Genomic DNA, 17,320 nt, shown 5'->3' on the forward strand with positions numbered 1-17,320 from the left:
TGAGTCCCAGGCGACTGAAAAGCTGTAGACAGCCATCAAAAGACCTGGTTGCGCCATCTAGAGAAGGTGCCTTGATGAGCCAGTCGTCGAGACAGGGAAAGGCTTGATGATGTTGCCTGAGGTATGCAGCCACTGGAGAAATGCGTTTCGTAAAGATACATAGAGCTGACTTGAGTCCGAAGGGCAGGACTCGGAATTGGTAATGTCTGCCTGCCACGGCGAACCTCAGAAACTTTTTGTGATTCCTGTGGATAGAGATGTGGAAATAGGCATCTTGAAGATCAAAAGACACCATGTAGTCGTTGGCATTGAGAAGTTGCAGCACTTCTTGGATGGTAACCATGCGAAACGACTGCTTCTTTAAGGAGTTGTAGAGACTACTCAAGTCTAGAATTGGTCTCCATTTCTTCTCCTTTTTGAGCACCAGGAAAAAACGGGAGTAAAAACCCTTCCCCCATTGACGAAAAGGAACCCTTTCTATAGCTCCCTTCTGGAGCATGAGTGAAAGTTCCAGGAGTAAAAGGCGTAGATTTTTGTGAAGCATAGGTCGAGGAGGGGTTTGGGGAGGATTTTGAATGAACTCCAGCAAATATCCAAATTGTACCAGTTGAAGAACCCAACGGTCCGCTGTTATCTGTTTCCAATTGTGTAAGAAATGGGAAATCCTTCCTCCTACTTTGGAGGGTGGAGAGGAAATGGAGACAGGCGGTAGAGAAGAGTTATTGCCGCCGAGCAGCGTCCTTCTGTCGTCCTCCCTTTCCTCAAAAGTAGGTTTTAGTGTAAGGGATTGCTGTTGTTGACGTTGTTGGAATTGAGGCCGATGCTGTTGGTTGGAGGAGGAATAAGAAGATCGATATTGTTGGTAGTCTCCTCTAGTGGAAGATTGCCCTCTACCCCTTGAGCCACGAAAAGGGGGGTTCTTAAATTGAAGGGTACCCAAAGCCCTAGCCGTGTCAGTATCCTTTTTTATGCCCTGAAGAGCTTCATCAATATGCGTGCCAAAAAGAGGCTGAGTATCGTCGGGGTCCGGTCAGAGGGTATCGCAGGTATACAGAGGGCGCCTAGTGTCGAGGGCGGTGTGCCAATTACGCTACCACCCCCCTCCTGTGACCCATGGTGTACCACTGTAACACCACAAAAGTGCAGATACCCAATATAGAAAGCCTCCTGAACCGGGAGTTATTAGGAAGACAAAAAAAAATTCTCTTCATTTTTTACACTTTCCTTTTCACTTTCACGTCCCTAGGTAAGGGTGGGCCTTAGCGTGTCCATACCGCCAGGGTTTAGTACACTTCTAGAGTCCTGACGAATGCCTGGTAACTTTACAACGTTTCAAAGGCAGAAACATGTTGACTGACGAACTATTTTTGGAAATAACCACCCAATTATTTGTGGACTACTTTCCTACACATAATTTTAAATATATGTCCTAAGTAATCAAACAATAAATCATTCTTTGGATACACTAAAGACATTTTTAACCCTTTCACCACCTTTTAATTTAATTCTCACTGCATGCCTGAACTCACAAATCCTGCTCCGCAGTAGATCTGGTGTCGAAGCACACTAAAGAGGCACTCAGCCTCTTTAGTGGGGCCCAATGATGAAGCATGTCATGACCAGGTGGTGAGTGAGGGCTTTAATAACTGACCTAAGTGAGGCCGGTTCTTTTTCTTACGCTCCTTCGTGTGGTCTTGTTAAACCATATGACACTCTTTTCTTGTTTAAGAGACATAACCGGGGAATAAGAGTGTCACATACCTCTCCCTATCTCTCTTTTTGTTGGTATATGTAAATGTAAATGTAAATGTGTTTCGATTTATATAGCGCACTTTAACCCAGGGGCCTCAAGGCGCTTGCTTAGGGAACCCGTCCTGGTATTCCCCTGTGAGATACCCCGGCCGGGTATCCACAAGGTGAAAGCCAGGCATCCCGCCGCGAGGGGCCGTAGTGGAGATTAAGCAAGCTATTGCCCAGAGTCGCAGAGTGTGACCCCGTGAGTCGAGTAGGCACTGGAGCGAGAATTGTCGACACCGTGGAATTTTTGAGCCCGAGACCCGCCGAGGCGGGGAATCGAACCCTGGTCCATGGCCGATCTCAGCTCCCGGGTCTGCCGCCTCTAACCACTGAGCCACGCTTCTCCACATCGTAGGGCATATCCAGAATCTTTGTCTGGACTTTCAGCCGGAATGCAGTCACCTTCAGCCAACTTTGGCATCATAGTACAGCATCGCCAGCCAGTTGGCGGAAAGTAGAGGCGATATCCATCGCACAATCTATCTCGGAAGACGAACGTTCGCCCTCCAGCAAGATCTTCTTTGCTTCTTCCTTCGAGTCGTCCGGCAAGGCCCCCCAAGTATAGAGCAATGTCCGCCCACATCTGCCTGTTGTAGTGCCCTAATAACGTTAAGGAGTTAGACGCACGTACTGTCAATGCAGACATGAAAGAAACGTTTTCCAATATTATCAAGTTGTCTGCCTTCCTTGCCTGGAGAAGAGGACAGCGGAGCAGAAGGGTTTTTAGACTTCCACTGAGCAGCCTGAGTGATGACGGAATCAGGCTTGGGATGTCCGGTAAGGCAGGCTGGAGCGGTGTCCAGAGCTCTGTATTTTTTGTCTAGACGAGGTAACACTGGAGAACCAAAGATTGATTGTGCATGATTTTAACACCCTGATCCCAGATGTAGTCTATAATAGGAACAGATCATACAGACTTTTTAAAAGGTTCCTTAAAATCGTAAAGGAAGCAATCCTGCTGGTGAGAAGGCATAGGAATCTGGAAACGCTGTGCAGCCCTTTCCAAGACATTATGAAAACTCCAGATATCCTCAGGATGCGAATCAGCTTGAGTAGGCACCGGAGACGCCGGACAAGGGATTGTAATCATCCGACTCATCATGAGTCGATTGGGAATCATGGAGCTCCCCTTCCTCTTGTTGATCATCCTCCTCATCATCCGTAGAAGGTGGAGGTGGTAGTGTGACAGGCACAGACTGTGGAGCTAGAGGTGTAGCCTGTGGCCTTGGCGGCGGAGAGACAACTGGAGTAGGAGACGTAGTAGAAGTAGGAAATCTCTGCTAGTAGTCAGTTATCAAAAACTAGAGTTCAGAAACCAAAGAGGCAGGTAGACAAACCATGGGAGGTTGGGGATGATGGCTGTCGTCTAGATAATATGACTGGCCTTCTGGGTCTTGCTCGTCATAGTCCGAACTCTTCTGGTACTTGACATGAAGTTCAGAAGCACTTGTCGCAGCTCTGAACATGCTGCCATCGTCTGAATCTTCCTCCTCTTCCAAAAGGTGAGTCGGAGGAGGTAATGGCTGGACCCTGCTAGGGGAAGTCAGGGCAGGTGTCAACGTGCGTTTTGTTATTTTGAGATGGACATGTGCACTTTCCACTTTGGACTCTGGTGTCGTCGACGAGCCCATCGTCTGTGTAGTCGTCGATGGTGAAGCACCGACGGACACAACTGAAGGTAACGTCAACAAAGCTCCTGTCGACGGAGCTCTCGTCGACGGTGTCGTCGTCGACGGAGCCCTCATCATCGATGGAGAAGACGTCAACGGAACACTCCTCGTCGACGCGCTCGTCTTCGATCGTAGCGTCGACACTGGCTTGGACGTCGACGATGATTTCTTCATTTTTATCGTCGACGATAAAGTTTTAAGAGCTGTCAACTATTAAGTTGTCGTCATCGACATGGACGATGCCGAGGACGCCAAGGAGGTAGAGACAGTCGTCTGCGACGAGGTTATTCCCACAGCTGTAGACGGGGATTTTCTCGCCGTCGAAGCCACCGTCGACGAGGCAGTCGTCGACAAGGTGGAACTAGGCTTTTTAAAGGTGTGTAGAACCTCCTGCGGAGAAAACTTTGTTGGTAAAGCCTTAAGGTGTGCCTCTAAATACTTTTTCTGCATCTTCTTTTGAGGGGGCTGCGACAAAAGGTCCTGTAGAAGCAACTCTGGACCTTTTTCGTGAGGATCTTGAAGACTTGGAAGAGCCCTCACTCTCCTCATAAGACAAGGCTTGGTCTTTGTCTTTAAGTCTCTGCAGCCAAATTAAAAGGCGTCCCTCCCGGTCTATAAGGGTCTTTGAAGAAAAGGTACGACATACCTTACAGTCCTTTGAGGAGTGGTCCGGGTAAAGACAGTAGAGACAGTTTTTGTGTTGGTCGTCGACTTGAAGCCTCTTCTTATTCAGGAAGCACAGTGCCTAATAAGGCCTTTTTTAGGAGTATCTGCCATGAAGATATTGAGAACTTCACACAGAAAAAGGAATTCTGAAGAAAAAGTCAATGGAAATCCATAAACAAGGAAAAAGTGAGCAGAGCTCAGTGGAGACTCCCTTAGCACGACGTGCGGTAGGAAAAGCTGAGGGATTAGAGCTCCTTCCAGGAAGGTTCCAGAGGGTGGCGATAGCTGATTAGTTGTTCTCTAGAGTTTGGTCCTCATTACAAAAGGACCTGGATATGTTACTACTGTGAGGCCGTTGGCCTATTTCTTTTTATGTCTAGTGAGACATTACTTTTGTTATGTACCGGGGGCTCCCATCCCGACGACGGGGAATGATTCAGGATTGTGAATATATGAAAGACCAGACCCTACAACATGCATCACTAATAAAATCCAGGGTATGGTAAATGACACGCTGAGTAATGATTGGATTACAAACCACGAAGCAGAATTTCTGGTAAATGAATCACCCAGAACACCCAGATGTTATACTCTGCCAAAGATTCATAAAGGGAAAATTCCCCCACCAGGGCGACCGATAATATCCGGGATTGATCTATCTTGGAGCCGTTAACGCAATTCTGCAACTGGTTTCTCAGACCGATCGTACAAAAATCGTGATCATATCTTCGTGACACCAAGGACGTTCTTTGCCTCCTAAGAGACCTGGAGATTGATGCCTCGGAAGATCTTTTCATTACCATGGATATAGAGGCACTCTATACCAGCATTCCTCAAATACGCACCCTGGAGGTGGTGGAAAGCATCCTTTTTAATACAGAATGGAATTATCTCACTCCACAACACTTTATCATGGATTGTGCAGACGTAGCCCTAACAGAAAACTTTTTTGAATTTGAAGAAATTCTATACCACCAGATCACTGGTACGTCAATGGGCAGCACATTTGCCCCGAGCCTAGCATGCCTGTACGTGCATCAATTTGAGGAAGACCATATTTTCCATGCGAGCAACCCGTTCACATCAAAATTGAAGACCTGGAAAAGGTTTATAGATTATGTCTTCATCGTACGGCATGGGACTGAGGATACAGCTAAAGCATTCGTTGAGTGGGTCAACTCAAAGGACCAACATCTTATATTCACCCACTCATTCAAAAAGGGTTATGCGGTCTTTGTAGATCTAGACATCAAGATGAACTCAGGGGGTATCAGTACACAAGTACACAACAAACCAACAGACAGGAATAGCTTACTGCTATATGAAAGCTTCCACCCTAAAGCCCTGCGGAACAACCTCCCGGTGGGCTAATTTCTTCGGGTCCGAAGGAATTGTACTGAGAAAGAAACCTTCCTAGAGCAAGCAGACATATTGGAAACAAAACTCCTTGAACGTCATTACCCGAGAAAAATGATCAGACAGGCGAAGAAAAGAGCCAAAAATAACAATCGAGAGGCCTTGCTGGAAACCATTGAAAAAGAGAAATCAACAGACTTGTGTGTGTTACTACATACACTCCATTATCAAACACCATTCAGAAAATTGTGAGGAAGAACTGGCACATTCTGCAAAGCGCAGGAAAATGGTAGGACCCCCATCTCTTTGCATTTAAACGCAGTAAAAACCTACGAGACGAACTGGTACATGCGAAAGACCCAACTGCAAGGACAGATGACCAGATCACCCTTTGGAACACCTCAAGATCGACGGAACACTACGCCTGTGGTAATTGTGTCGCATGCCCCTTTACCCTAACAACGAAAGAGGTGGACATCGGCACCACACGTCCATGGAAGTTGAACACCTTCTCCAACTGTAATACAGAGAATGTAGTGTACCTTTTGACATGCCCATGCAACCTGAAATATGTGGGCATGACCACACGTAAAATAAAGACCAGAATTAACGAACAACGGAGCACTATAAGGTGTAAAAAACCAACACCAAGCTCACAAAACACTTCCTTGAACATAATCATAAAGACACTGATCTCAAATGGGTAGTCCTTGAAGTAATGAAGATACAAAAACCATTACACATCAGAGAACAGAGAAGGGTATACCGCCTGCGCACTTGGACCAATGGTCTTAATGATGACATACCGTGGCTACAATTGGCCTCATGAACTGAACCTCCCTTGTCATCATCATGACTTACATATAACTGAACTATTAGTGCCCAGATCATTACATATAATGATGCATCTTTACACTCTTATACCATTTTAAGTATGCTGGTTGCCACTTCGCTGCTACAACACGTGTGCATGCCCAAAATCATTCCAGGTGCACCACATAGGCTCATCCCCCTGCTAACTGTGCCGCATTTCTGGGTTCCCCAATTTACTGACTCAACACCCACCCTATATGCGCTTTTTGTTAAATAAAGTGTTATTAACATTCGGGTATTTACAATACATAATACCCGCGGGTATAGCACATGTCCACAAAAATCCATATCGCGTATATTATTCATATTTGTGCCTTGTAATGATAAATTCCATGCCAAAGCACTTTCCCGATACCAACCTCTTTGTTTACGCGCATGCGCGTATATGCTCTGTCCGTGCATGCAGTCAGGCCGCTCTTAGGCGCATGCTCCATTCAGTGACACTGCGCACTTGCGCGTGCCGGGAGCCTCTACCCATTCTGAAAGGATCGTGGCCTCGCCTTCCGTGGCTCCCCTCCGGGAACCACACAGGTGATCCACGTCGGAATCCAACCGCCGGAAAGCCCATATTCGGCGAGTCAGGCAATTACGTAGGCCTTCCTCGACATATAGGGGGGGGGGGGGGGGTCAGGCAACGGTTTAACACCACCCATTACGGGACAGTTCACGGTAATTATGATCACATGTTAACAATTTGCCTAAAACGGACACACTATATAGATCCTCCCCATCACAAACCATTCAGTACACATCGAGGAGAGGAGGAGGACGCACAGGTGGAGCAGCGGAGAACATCCCTAACTACAGTAAGAGTGTGTATGTGGGAGAGAATGTGATTCACTTCAGGTACCGGCTTTTGACACAGAAAGAACTATATGTTCATCTTCTTTTTTAAACTAAACACTTGGTACTCTTGTTCTTGTGTTTCTCATTTAATTTTCAGTTGAGCTTTGGACCAAAGGGATCCGCGATCCTTCACCCTCCTATGGGGCCTTGAGTTCCATCTATTAGGGTAAGCAATACTAATATGCATTATTGAGAGTGTGCAGATATTTCTTTTGCTGCACTTTTAGCCCATCATATTGAATGTAGTGTGCATGAAACAATATGTTTGTCGCTTTGTGTAATTGCTTCTCTATACAATGTCAAAATATCTCATTTCAGGCTTTAAATATCAAGGCCACCTTGCAGTGGAGCACATTCACCTTCACACCACACAGTGGATACCCTCCTACCACAGTTTGGTAAGGGTGGAGCCCCATTTTTTAGTACACATAGGTCCTGGTGAATGCCACGGACCCTTTTGGGTCACCTGGTAGAAACATGTCGACCTTCTGATATCGGTGGGGGGACAATTATATCCCCAACATACCGACCACATTTTTAGAATACCATACAGGTGCCAGCAATATTAAAGATAATGTGACGCCTGTAATGGATTTTTAACTCACTTTTTCTTTATTTGGGCCCCCACTTAGTTTAGAACAGCATCCCTGTCGTCAGGTGTATGCCCGCCCTCCATCAAACCAAGTTTTTCGTGTGCGAGGACTGGTCAATGATGAAGCATGAAAACAAGGTGGTGTGTGAGACCAGTCCTACATTTTTTGTGAGATGCCCACACTCATGAACGAAGGAACATTTATACTTGGCTCTTCTTTTCCGCTGGGAGCAGCTCCATTGTGTTTGAACAATCTATGAAAGATACCCTAATACTGGATAAGCGGCTTACCGAGATGTTTTGTAACAGTGCACTGTAAGCGAATGCATCATCTCGGAGGACTTATATCGATTTCGACAGTATCTAGCATTATTTATAACAAAGCTAAATAATATCATATTGGGGCTACAGAGTTGTCCTTTTTCAGCATTACAGATGTTAAACTGGCTTTACAGATGTTAAATTCGCTGTTTAGAAGGGTCAGATGCAGTTAGATGCACCTTTGCAGCCCACTCATTTCTCAGAGGTGGATTGCAGTTTGGGAGGGGCACCTTTATTCAGTTCCAAAGAAAGAGGGCTCAGAAAGTGACCAATCTTCTTGAGTTGAATCTTTTCACTTTGCAGTGTAAGCACAAGCCTTTCAGAGACTGGAGACACATGCAAGTATTATTGTGGGATCTGCTTATGAACAATAGAAGGTTATTGGACCTTTAATAAACTAGCACTGAGTACCTATGATACCCACAAGAACAATTTGCAAAAGATGAGGTAATTTAATCTCACAGCTCCTGACATTATCGATAACGGTCATACCAAGCATTTAATCCGGTCTTCTGTTCGACAAAAGTGACTGATTGGTTTACATTGTAATAAACAGAAAACCAACACTTTGAAGAAATTTCCGCAAATCAGTTAAATCACTTAAGCCTATACTTAAAGTTAATTGCCTAAAACAGAATGTTACAATTTGGTATGGGAATTGAAGAAAGATAACTGCAAGAAGAGCTGGACGGGAAAAAATGGGAAATTGTTAAAGATAGATTCCAGGCAAATTTGGGAAATTATTTATTTATTGCAATTTTATATGGGGTAAACAAGAACTCAAAGTAAGAAGCACAATATACAACTAATGTAGAACAGGAGAAAGACAATAATAATAAATGGTTGCCTATATTGATACATCCATAAGGTTACAATATTAGGTGCCATATTAGGAGGTTCTTCATATTCATCTGGATCAATAGTCGTTTTTGTGAGGTTGGTTTGTGTCAGTAACAAAGTCAAATGCTGCTGGAAGAGAAGGGCTTTAAACTTGCTCTTGAAGTTCCAGGGAGAGCGATTTGAACTAATTGCAGTTGGAATGTTGTTCCAGTTTCTGGGAGCCTTTACCAAAAGAGCTAGCGTCAGAATTCAAGGTTTTAGAATGAAAGAGTTTCAAGCTGAGGGAATTCTGTGCTTAGGAGAGAATGGAAGCCTCTGGAAATGACTAGTTTGTGTGCCCAGTAGTTAGTATTTCCTCCAGCCTTGTGAACTATGAAGGTCAGCATGAAAATGCTTGTTGCCTCAATGGGGAGCTATTTTAGAGTGATCGGAGTGGGGGCAATGTGGTCTCATCGTCAGGAGCTGCAGAGTAGTTGGGCCACTGGACTGTTCGCTCCCTTCCATGGAGTTAGATGAAGTTAGAGAGTTGCTATGTTTTGGAAAAAGAACAACGGTGGAGGATTCCCACCAGAACAGCACCTGGTCAAATATTCTCCCAAATTTAGTTTAGACCCACACTATAATACATGGGACAATATGTGTGCACACTTCAATAACACCCACCGTTACAATGTTGGTTCAAAACATGAACTGAGAATTATTTTAAACAAGGTCAAGGTGCACCACTTCAGAGTTTGCATGAACTGATAACTTAGATGAGGTTAACAGCAATAATCACATTAGTTGTTATTTTTGTTCTTTAAGAGTTCTTTAATTGAGTTCAGTTGTAAGTAACAAATCACACACAGGAGCTACAGCCGACGCGTTTCGTCCTCTTGGGACTTCTTCAGGGCGAAGTGAAAAATAGGATAGTGTCCTTATGTCTTCTCCCGTGACTATCAGGGTGCGTGGAAATATCTGTAACGATTTGTCATGCTCGATAGGGCATCCTGTTGAACAAAAACTTCTCTGTGGAGGAATCTCGTCTGTCCGAGCCGTTCTTATTATTCGGCAGTATATGTCTATTTGTAGTCTGTACTGCCCAAATTCTCATGGAAAGGTATTTCAATATTGTATTTGTAAGTATCATCAAGAATATGGATGTTGATCCAAAAAGAGCTGGAACCAGGGTAGTGGAAAATGTAGGTTTAGTCTGGCTATCTATTGTAGGCTTGTTGTAAGAAAAGGGGCCACTGCTACCTGACAGAGGAGGACGTTGTACTGCAGGTGGATATAGGAACCAGGGGATGCCTTAGCTCACTTTATTAAGAGTGCCTAAGCAGAAGGTTTAATACCCCTTTTCTTACAACAAGCCTACAATAGATAGCCAGACTAAACCTACATTTTCCACTACCCTGGTTCCAGCTCTTTTTGGATCAACATCCATATTCTTGATGATACTTACAAATACAATATTGAAATACCTTTCCATGAGAATTTGGGCAGTACAGACTACAAATAGACATATACTGCCGAATAATAAGAACGGCTCAGACAGACGAGATTCCTCCACAGAGAAGTTTTTGTTCAACAGAATGCCCTATCGAGCATGACAAATCGTTACAGATATTTCCACGCACCCTGATAGTCCCGGGAGAAGACATAAGGACACTATCCTATTTTTCACTTCGCCCTGAAGAAGTCCCAAGAGGACGAAACGCGTCGGCTGTAGCTCCTGTGTGTGATTTGTTACTTACAACTGAACTCAATTAAAGAACTCTTAAAGAACAAAAATAACAACTAATGTGATTATTGCTGTTAACCTCATCTAAGTTATCAGTTCATGCAAACTCTGAAGTGGTGCACCTTGACCTTGTTTAGAGAGTTGCAATCATCGAGTCTCGAGAGTACCACTGAATAAACCACTGTTTTCATTTCATCTACTGGGATAGGAGACTTTATATCTCTGAGGATTCTAATTTGATATTATTCTCCTTTCACTACTGCGTTAATGTGTACGTGGAGATTTAGGTTTCTGTCAAGAGTAAATTCAAAACATTTTGTGCTTTAGATCATGGATGTTTAACAACAAGGGGTGGTGATGGACGAGTTTCTGAATTAAGCAGAATACTCTCACCCAGTCAAGAGATCAGGGCTAGATCCAACACCGTTTTTTAGCTCACTGCACCATCCCAGTTCAGAACCTGGCTATATGCAAATTAGTCTGTTCCTGTCCCAGTGCATGATGGGAACAGGGCAAACCAAACTACCAAGCCAATTCTTACACTGGGAAGGAAACAGGCTTCCGGGGACCGGTTTCTGGCATTTCAGCCGTCGTCGGCCCGGCTTGCTTGAATCCTGATGGTGCAATGAGCAAGGGACTCACATCTGAGTATACCCTTCCACGCTTAGGGTGGACAAAATATTTAACAACAAGGGGTGGTGATGGACAGAGTTTCTGAATTAAGCAGAATGCTCTCACCCAGTCAAGAGATCAGGGCTAGATCCAACACCGTTTTTTAGCTCACTGCACCATCCCAGTTCAGAACCTGGCTATATGCAAATTAGTCTGTTCCTGTCCCAGTGCATGATGGGAACAGGGCAAACCAAACTACCAAGCCAATTCTTACACTGGGAAGGAAACAGGCTTCCGGGGACCGGTTTCTGGCATTTCAGCCGTCGTCGGCCCGGCTTGCTTGAATCCTGATGGTGCAATGAGCAAGGGACTCACATCTGAGTATACCCTTCCACGCTTAGGGTGGACAAAATATTTAACAACAAGGGGTGGTGATGGACAGAGTTTCTGAATTAAGCAGAATACTCTCACCCAGTCAAGAGATCAGGGCTAGATCCAACACCGTTTTTTAGCTCACTGCACCATCCCAGTTCAGAACCTGGCTATATGCAAATTAGTCTGTTCCTGTCCCAGTGCATGATGGGAACAGGGCAAACCAAACTACCAAGCCAATTCTTACACTGGGAAGGAAACAGGCTTCCGGGGACCGGTTTCTGGCATTTCAGCCGTCGTCGGCCCGGCTTGCTTGAATCCTGATGGTGCAATGAGCAAGGGACTCACATCTGAGTATACCCTTCCACGCTTAGGGTGGACAAAATATTTAACAACAAGGGGTGGTGATGGACAGAGTTTCTGAATTAAGCAGAATACTCTCACCCAGTCAAGATAAGGGCTAGATCCATCACCGTTTTTTAGCTCACTGCACCATCCCAGCTCAGAACCTGGCTACATGCAAATTAGTCTGTTCCTGTCCCAGTGCATGATGGGAACAGGGCAAACCAAACTACCAAGCCAATTCTTACACTGGGAAGGAAACAGGCTTCCGGGGACCCCCTTTTCCCTTCATTAGATCATGGATGGCTTGTAGTCAAGCAGGTCTGCTGCATCTCACAAGATGTGCACCAGTGTGGTGCAGTGCAGTGATGGAGAAGGAATAATTTTTTCTGGGGGTTTGAGATAACGGAAGGAACGACTGCCAAGACTGAAGGTTGTTAAGGGTTTATGCAATAAGGTACGGGTCTTTGCAAAATTGTTCATCATCTTGCACGTAAGGATGTTAGATACAATTGTAATCAAGTTCAGGTATTGATCTAGGTTAATGCTCTTGCGCCTAGAAGTGATTAATAGACTGGTCAAACAAATCATCATGGCTGCTTTGGCCGAATCACTCCTATGCAAGCCATGAGCTATGTAATGCCCACATGATGGCTACAACACTAAAGGGAAGGCCCTCTACCACACTGCTCCTGTGCAGGACTCAAGTCAATGTGCAGTATGTGTTGTCAGGACGTGGGCTGGATGTAGGACCTGATCAAACACCAGACCCAGCCATTTACAGTGAGTTCTACCCACATGCTGCTTAGGCACAGGGCCCGGCCTACGTCCTTAGCTCAACCATTGCTGCAAACAGCCAGAGGCGGAGTACAGTAGCGTATCTTTTATGTAAAATCAAATCAACGCTCTTCGCATTAAGCATTATCCTTCCTACACGGGTGTCAGTGATGTCATCAATGTAATTTGAGATGTCATCAGTGATGTCATCATGGTCAGTAGGGATGGCATCAGTGATGCCATGCATGACAATGAGCAGCACATGCCAGGCGTGAGTTACATTCTGGATGTCTTACAGTATATGGTGAATGTAACTATTTGCCTTTCAACTTTAGCATTACTAACTTCAGTTTTTCTTGGAATTTATATCTATAAACATACCCCAAAACAGTTAAATTTAGTTGGCACAACCTCTGGCCTTTTTCTAAGGGATGGAGGGGTTGTTGTGTTATTTCAGAACACTCTTTGCCCGTAAGTCCAGCAGAGTTCTTACTGTCCCGCCTTACACAACTGTGGAGTTATCTCCAGTCTCCCATAGCCTTGCACTAACACGGTGCTGGTGAAGGATACCCCAGATGATGAAGCGTGCCAGCTGGAGTGAGCGAGGGGATCCCCCCTTTAGATTGAAATCCATGTAAAGGAACATGTGACTTGGGCACAACAGACTATCTGCATAGGAAAAGGAAAGAAGCATAGGTCATTCGGAATGGTTTTCCTGACTACGTTTACAAAAGAACGACTGTATAGAGGTTTAGGTATGATACAGGAGATGGTGCTGCTGACAAGTTCTTTCTTTAACCCTTCCTCTATTGACTGAACTACTTGTTTGGGAGGGAGAGCCCACCTTGCGCTTTGGCTTTATTAGCATGTAAAATATAACATGTTATCCAGTACCTTGAATACGCAAGAATCAGTCAGTCAGATGCAAGCGGCCTTCAGTGACTGGAAAGATTACAAGGACTTTGTCCCATTACTGTAGGTCCATCAATCCTGGTGGTTCCAGGTTAAAGAATAGCAATTAAATGCCCTACAGCACAGCATTTCTAGATCTCATAGACAGCATTCACATAAGATAACTACCCGCCGCTCAGTTTATTGACGTAAACTGAATTTCAGGTGCACCTCAGAAGAACATGCTCCCTGGGACCTTCAATGTAAACTCCTTCTGAGGATTTAATTTCAAAAATCTTAAACAGAGTAAACTACTTCCTCGGGTACTTGCCAACCAATGTTGGTTAGGAATTGCCATGTGCCACCCTAATGAGTACTTCGAGGAGAACCAAGCAGGAGAAACAGGAAAACTGTCCTTCACACTCCAACTGGTGAGGGAGTTGTGGGAAGCAGGTTTTTATTGTAATCCTAGCCACGTAAGTAGAATGTCACCAAAGAAAGTAAAGGCCGTTTTTTTGCATGATTGTACCTGCTCATAGGTCAATGAATTTTTATTAAATTGTTAAAAACTTTTTTTTAAAGTTTATGTATTAATTGTATATGTTTTGTTTATTGTATGATTTCATCATATAGTCTGATAATTGTTCAGGTCTCTATATGATTTTTACTATGTCAATTAAAAGTATGCTTGTTTTATAAATTTATTTCTTGAATGTTCCTTTTACTATTGGGTCAGATTAATTGTTTGCCTACTGGTTAGACTGCCTAGGATTTTTTTCACAAACCATAGGTCAATGAATGACAGCATGAGAAGTAGTGTACAGCGTCTGATGCAGCGGTCTTTCAATGACAACAGCAGAAGCAGCTTGGGAGTCTACAGGCAGCATGAGTACATCCTTGTAATATCGTGATGCAGTCTAGTGGTTGGGGTGGAGCTAGGGGGAGGAACAGGAGGAGCTAAGGGGACGAGCTTAAGGCAGTTAGAGTAGGGACAGGGTCGACGCTGGATGTAATGAATAAAGCTCCTGTTAAACCACATCCTGTGTTTGTGATAATTAGTAGCGCAACGCTACGGCTGGCGACGAGGGTGGGATAGGGCACATCGTGCAACCAGTAGTGATCCTGTGACGCTGCATGACCCTGTCCTCGATGGCGCAGGTGAGAACATTGCCTTCGCGACCACCGCGACCAAAGAAAGCGACGCGGAGAAGATTGAGCCGCTAGGAACACTGCCTGCGTGTCCTGAAGCTCCATGGCTGCGTGGCGCTGCGAGTGTGTGCCTCGAAGAAAGCAGTTCGCGCTCCAAAAGACTTTGAAAGCTCACCCCCGAAGCGTGAGTCTTGCATACATGCCAACATTTCAGAAGAGCAAAGTGGGAGATATTTTTTAAAAAAAATCGGGAGAATGGGGACTTGAATCGGGTTATTGTCATGTGTGGGCTTGGGAAGTGAGCTGCTGCAGGATCAGACATTTCAAACGCAAATGCACGTTCTTTTTCTTACCTTTCCGAAGCATGGAGCGCAATGGCAGGCAGGGAAAGGGTGATGCAAGTTTTGAACACTACCTGGCCTGGCACGTTGCTGGCAGTGCATTCACCACCCCACCCCCGCCCGCCCCTGAAACAGGGCACACACACAGCCGCCCCACTTCACAGGTCCTTAAAAGACTATGCGCTTGTTAATGAGGCTTAATTGGTTTTTCACCCCTCCTAACCCCTGCATCGCCCCTCTGACATTTTCTGGAAGAATTAGCATACACAATACCAAGCCCTGTCAGCTGAAACCCCTGAGGAATCGGGTTTTTGCTTGTAGAAATCGGGAGGCGGGAGACTAGCCCTGCAATCGGTAGTCTCACGCCTGAATCGGGAGGGTTGGCATGTCTGGTCTTGGAAGGGACAGAGGACGTGACGTCGGGAGCCCACCCCGGTCGTACCTGTGCCATTCGCTGCTGTGGTGAAGGCAGTGACAACCTCTGCATCAAAAGAAGCCCCTGCACCTGGTGAGTGTGGAGAGTGGGGCCGAGTGAGTGAAGAGTGAAGAAACCCAAAATGTCGTGGGAAACAAGATTCTCATAGCGGCGGCCATCTTAAGGTCAGGCAGTGAGATACAGCCCCATCAAAAGCATAGAGCGGCCATTTTAAAGTCAGGCAGCCGAGCATTGAGCAACAAGCACATGCCGATGCAAGAAGCAGAGTAAGAAACAAGCCCAAGTCAAGGCAAAAACAAACAAGCACATGCAAATGCAAGCAGCAGAAGAAAACAAGCCCAAAGCAAATACAAACAAGCACATGCAAATGCAAGCAGCAGAATAAGAAAACAAGCCCAAGTCAGAGCAAATACAAACACGCAGCAGAATAAGAAAACAAGCCCAAGCCAAAGCAAATACAAACAAGCACATGCAAATGCAAGAAGCAGTCTAAGAAAACAAGCATTGATAAAGACAAGAAGAGAAATAGTACAACAAGCTTTGGCAAATGCGAGAGAACAAGCATTGATATATGTAAAGCAACAAGCATTGGTAAATGTATAAAAGACCAAACACTGGTAACTGTAAAGGAGCAAGCATTGGCAAAAGTAAACGAACAAGCATTGGCCAATACAGGGAGTGTGATGAAACAAGCCTAAGCAAATGCAAGAGACAAATAAAGAATGGTGAGCACAAACAAGCACTGATACAAGCAACGAAAGTGGAATGAACAAAAGTGACCGTTAGCAACAAGCAAAGGCAAGATTTACAGCGCAACAAGCAACGCTCGCTTGAAGTATAAGCAAACCCGAGCGAATGCAAGCCTCGACGTAAACAAGCATAGCCCACACAAATCTCGATTGCGACAAACACAAGCAAATGCAAATCCAGAACACCACAAGCACAAGCCAATACAAACCCGAGCATACCAAGCACGGACGAATACAAGTTCCGAAGTCAGCGAGCACAAGCAAGTGCAAATCCTGAATGCACCAAGCAAATGCAGATCCCAAACGTAACAAACACGAGCAAAAGGCAAGTACCAAAGTAAACTTTCAGCACCACGCGAAGATAAATGATCAACAGCAAGAGAAGCTAAGAAATCAAAGGATCCAGAAGCATGAGTAGATGAATATCAAGGAAGCCTTCTCTCATCAACGAAGCGATTGGATAACTGGCACTAGTCCAGAAGGAGACGCATGAACAAGATGTCAAATGTGCCATGCATCCTCGCGGAAGAGCCACTAATCACCTGCAGCTAGCATGCGACTCTAAAGGAAGGGAGCCACGAGTCACGCATAGTGTAGCTGAGTAGTGGCCATTTGGAACTCAAGAAATCCAAGTTTTCACTCACTGGCGCATACCGATATAGTTGTGAAGCTTACCAACCTCAAAGGAAACGACCAGACCAAGGATCTCGGCCGAAGAGAGTCAGCAAAGAAGACGGGAAGCAAAGTGAACAGTCCTGTGACCGTAGCGGGTCAGAATCTTCCTCCCTCATGGCGGGGGGAAAAGCAACACAACGGTCCAATCCCTGCATTGAAGTGCCGCCCCCAGTGACGCAGACGGACAGTCAGAGTTTGGGTCCTAAATGGAACCGGTGGCTGGAATCACTGGACGATTTTCTTGACGCAATCGGTGAACGAAGAGATGGAAAATGTCTGATACTACTCCTCC

At 45.2% G+C, this 17,320-nt stretch overlaps 1 protein-coding gene across 1 annotated transcript in view; it reads right to left on the minus strand.

The window, feature by feature from the left end:
• The window catches only part of TTC39A (tetratricopeptide repeat domain 39A), a 668,968-nt gene that overhangs the window by 600,403 nt on the left and 51,245 nt on the right, over positions 1–17,320 (minus strand). The window lies entirely within an intron of this gene.

The sequence above is a fragment of the Lissotriton vulgaris genome, chromosome 1_1 (genome assembly GCF_964263255.1).
Source record: "Lissotriton vulgaris chromosome 1_1, aLisVul1.2, whole genome shotgun sequence".
NCBI lineage: Eukaryota > Metazoa > Chordata > Amphibia > Caudata > Salamandridae > Lissotriton > Lissotriton vulgaris.